Below are 4,915 nucleotides of genomic sequence, written 5' to 3'. Positions count from 1 at the left end.
GTCCAGAAGAGTCCTGGATCTGACCCAAGGCCCGTGATGGCCGCAGCACCCACTCCCTCCCAGTTGGCATCTTCTGCCCAGAGATGCGCTGGTCATTGTGTTTGTTGGCTTCAGGACCTCTGGGCCCTGGCACATTTTGAATCTGTGACCGCAGGCCTCAGGGTGACTTGAGACCTCCCCACACACCCTTACCTCACGACCTCTCTGACTTGGGGCTTCCCATGACTGCAGTCACAGAAGTCCTTTTTCTCTGACGCTTTTTCCATAGCACAGCTGGAAACTGAAGTGAATGGCCATCTGAAGCCCCGGTTCCTGAAAGCTTCACAGATTCTCCTCTGCACTCTCTCATCTACCTCCTCTGCCCAGAAGCTTGACATGGAATTCTGAGCTTCTCCTACCGTGAAGGCAGAGCATCTCACGTTAATGAGGCTCGGCCATCTTCTGCTTCTGTGATGGCCACGCACATCGCTGGAATTCACCCTATGTTTAGACGCAGTAAATGTTAGGTCTTAGGATACAGCAATGAACAAGACTGGGTCTGCCCTCAAGGGGCTCCCCGGAGAGGAACAGAGACAGACAATAAAGAAGAGAACACGTGCTCCAAAAAGATAGTTGGAGACACTGTTAAGTGTTATTAGTAAAATAAAACAAGGAGCTATGATCAAGTTTGACTGGGTGGGCACCATGAGACTGGGTCCCTCAGACAAGACTTCCTTGGGAGGGGACATCTGAGTTCAGAAATGAGTGACAAGAGACAAGCAAACATGGCAAGAATGGGGGTACAGAAGAACAGTACCAGGGTCTTTCATGGATTCCAGGGAGTCTCTGAGGGAGAGGAGACCAGTATAGATGGGGAGGAGGCAATGGAAGGGGATGAGTCAAAAAGGTAGGCAGGCCTACATCACTTATAGCCTTAGGTCTGAATTCTATTGCTAGTTGAAGGATTTTAAGCCAAGCTAATGACATGATCTTTAATTTTCAAAAGTGAGTCTGGCTGTTGTGACAGAGTGGACAACAATGGGACAAGAGTAGGCATGGATGGTTGGACTCCATATGAATTCTGAAAGTAATGCTAAAAGAAGTTGCTGACAGACAGGATATGGAAAGTGAGAGTATGAAAGGAGTCAGAGATGAGTTGAAGGATTTTGGCCAAGCCGCTGAATGGAATGGACTGCCATAAACTGAAATGGGGAAGATCACAGAAAAGAAGGTTAACGGAGTCGTGGCAATGTGAGAGTTCTGTTTACTCTTATATGGATCATGATGCTTCTATTGCCAAGTAGTAGAAAGTGAAAGTAAAAATGGCCTAAACACCAAGAAGAATGTATTGACTCTGACAACTGAGAAGTCCAGCATTGGCATGGTTTGATCAAAGCTTCTTCGTGGGTCCTCAAACCTTACTTTGTCCTCAATCTGGCTTTCCTCAGTGGTGCAAAATGGCGGCATTGGTTTTAGTCCTGACCCCCACTAGAAGAAGTTTCTACTGCCCAACCATTAAACAAAAGTCCTGAACTTTTGTTCAATTTTATTGGACTGGTTTAAGTCACCAATCACTGTGGCCAGTGGGCATGGGGTAATACTAATTTTCTTTGCCAGTTAAAGGCCACCCATGCAGCTGTGAGTAGGAGGATCTGCTTACCAAAGCAGGAGGCAAGGCATGAATGCCGGGAAAACAGCCCTAATGTCCACAGAGTGGTGGCTCATTGGAGATGGACTTAGATGTCCAATGGGAGTTACCAAGGAGAAGGATGGATGTAGAAGTCCAAAGCTTAGGGGAGAGATTAGACAGGGAAATCAACATTTAGTTATCAGTGGTATGTAGGTAGTAGTTGGCACCAGACAAGTGAGTATAAATGATGACTTGAGGACTCATCCCTGGTGCGCTGCAATATTGGAGGTAGGACTGCCCCTGAAGAATCACAGAGAAGAGAATACAAAGGAGCAGCCAGCTGGGTGGAGGGAAAGCCTAGGGACTATGTTGTCATGGATAAAAGAGAACACTGTTTCCCCTCAGCTAAGTTGAAAACTGGTGAGCAAAAAAGCAAGGGGAGAACAAAGATGTGGATCGTGGATTTGGCAGCATGGTCACACTGTGATACCACACCTACCTCTTCTGTGCAGCCCAGCCTGGCCCAAGGATGGACACAGTGTGGAGAGGACTGAAGCCCATTCATTGTAGCATCAGCACAGAGGGTAAGTCCTGTGCACTCAGCACTGACAAAGGTGATTGATGGGGAGCTGGGAAATGGGCAGCAGTCGGCTTGGGGCTGGACAGGAATGGAAATGAAGAATGAAGGACAATGGAGTTCCAACAGCTGTCGGAAGTGCTAGAAAGTCCTGAGGCTGTGTTTGTGTGAGATGTATGAGGGTAAGAGCGATGGAAGAGGAGTCACAGAAGTGATTGGCTGGAAGGAGAGGGCTATAACAGGGTCCTCACAGTCCAGGTCACTCTTGAAGACTGCCCGAGGGTGTTGGTGGTACCTGGGCTGGGAGAAGCCCTACAAGATGGACCCATGCCATCACACATGTCATGATAACATTTTGAGGTGTTAACCTCCTTCTCAGTTGTCTTGTCTCTTATCTCATGCCGCAAAGAGAAAACAGCAGCCCCCAGCCCAGAGCTCCATCCACACCAGTGAAAGCAGCCACATGAAGAATGGTCAGCATGCTCGGACCATCTCTGTAATTCCCACAGGCAAGATCTCTCCGTGGCTGACTCCAGGATCTCAGATCTCTGTGGGAGAGAGAGACTTGGCTTGGACTTGGCTGGACTGATGGTTGGGAGTAGGGTGAGGGGGCCTCTAACAACTCAGGTATAGTAAAGGATCTCAGCCACCTGCTGCCTGGACACTAGAAGGGGCCCAAAGGGACAATATTTGAGAGTAAAAATGAACAACAAATGATCAAATAATTAGGGATCAATTCTGAAACCTAATTTCCAAAAAGGTATCAGAGATTTTTTTTTAAAAAAATCCAGGTTAGGAAGGATTGAGTCAAGGTAGTGAGCAACCTGTCTGTCTTCTGGCTGCTCAGGGGAGGCCTGGGCCTCAGCCATGCCTGGTGATGAGAGAGGGCACTGACTCATGGGAAAGATGCTGTAATCAGGATTAATATGATTCTGTGGGGGAGGAAATTAGAGAAAGACTTTTAAGATGTTCCTTAGCCTGGACTTTTTCCTCCTCCCACTGTTCATCCTGTGTTATCTGGATTCTACATGCACATCTGCTGATGGGGCGCTTCCCCACTGCCCCTCACCCCAAACCTCACCCCAGCCTACATCCTCTACAGCACCAGAAGATGTGTGCTACAATGAATCCCTGTTGCTTTCTTTTTTTAAAAATTTTTCTTAACGTTTTTTTTTTTTTTATTTCTGAGAGAGAGAGAGACAGCGTGAGCAGGGGAGGGTCAGAGAGAGAGGGAGACACAGAATCTGAAGACAGGCTCCAAGCTCTGAGCTAGCTGTCAGCACAGAGCCCGATGTGTGGCTCAAACCCACGAACCATGACCTGAGCCAAAGTCGACGCTCAACCGACTGAGCCACCCAGGCACCCCAATGAGTCCCTGTTTCAAAAAGCCACCTACTACAAGGGACTTCACTTGCATTCTTTGAGAAAAGATGACTCCTTTTTTTTTTCTGGCTACAAATGTGATATACATTCATTAGAAAAAGTTTGGAAAACTCAGAGAAGCACCAAAAAAGAAAACAAAAACAAGCCTCAATCCGAAACACAGAAGCAATGCCTTACTTTTGACACATGAGTTTGTGTCTTTCCTGACATCCTTCCAACCTCATCTTCATTTTATTAATTGGGACTATAACTTATGGTCCAGGTTGTACATCTTGTCAGGGAATGAAAGCTTCTCCGAAATGGGGAATAGAAATTTTATCTACTTTATTCACTGCTGTGTACTAACATGAATAGCCAGTCAATAAATATTTGTTGTTAGAATGGATTTCATAACTTGTTTTCACTTAATGCAATGCCAACATTTCCTGGCATCATTATGTATTCTCTTATGACATTATATTTAATGGCTACAAAATATTTTATACTATGCGTATATGATAATTGATTTATCAAACCCATTAGTGTTAGATATTGTTAGATTTTTATAGTATAAAAAATGACCTCAGATTTTTTTCTGCTGTAGGTAACGTCATACTGAACATCTTTGAATATTCATTTATAGCTATTTCTGCACATTATTTCCAGAAGTTAGATTCCTAGAAGTGGAATTGCTGGATTGAATGTGCTTTACTTAAAATTTCTTTATGTTTTAAAAATGTTTTTAATGTTTTATTTATTTCTGAGAGAGAGAGAGAGAGAGAGAGACATTGTGAGCAGAGGAGGGTCAGAGAGAGAGGGAGATACAGTATCTGAAACAGGGTCCGGGCTCTGAGCTAGCTGTCAGCACAGAGCCAGACACGGGGCTCGAACCCATGAACCGTGAGATCATGACCTGAAATGAAGTCGGACACTTAACCGACTGAGCCACCCAGGCGCCCCTAAAATTTCTATACATTTTGCCAAATTGCCCTCCCACCCAAAAAAGGCTGATACAAATGCATGTCCTACACTCTTTCCAGAGGAATCTATGGCCATGTTTTAAACTTTGATAATTGGTAGAAAAGACATACCTTCTTGCTATTGAATTTTTCTTTGATTATTTGTGGGATTGACTTATTTTTTATATTTTTACTAGACATTTGTATTTTCCTTTACTGCTTAGTCAGCTACTTGCCCCTGATTCTTTCCAGGTGTGTTTTGTCTTTTTCTTTCTTCCTTTCTTTCTTTCTTTCTTTCTTTCTTTCTTTCTTTCTTTCTTTCTTTCTTTCTTTCTTTCTTTCTTCCTTCCTTCCTTCCTTCCTTCCTTCCTTCCTTCCTTCCTTCCTTCCTTCCTTCCTTCCTTCCTT

Source organism: Hyaena hyaena, unplaced genomic scaffold (genome assembly GCF_003009895.1).
Source record: "Hyaena hyaena isolate Hyena2069 unplaced genomic scaffold, ASM300989v1 scaffold_425, whole genome shotgun sequence".
Classification (NCBI taxonomy): Eukaryota; Metazoa; Chordata; class Mammalia; order Carnivora; family Hyaenidae; genus Hyaena; species Hyaena hyaena.
This window is presented reverse-complemented; position numbering follows the sequence as displayed.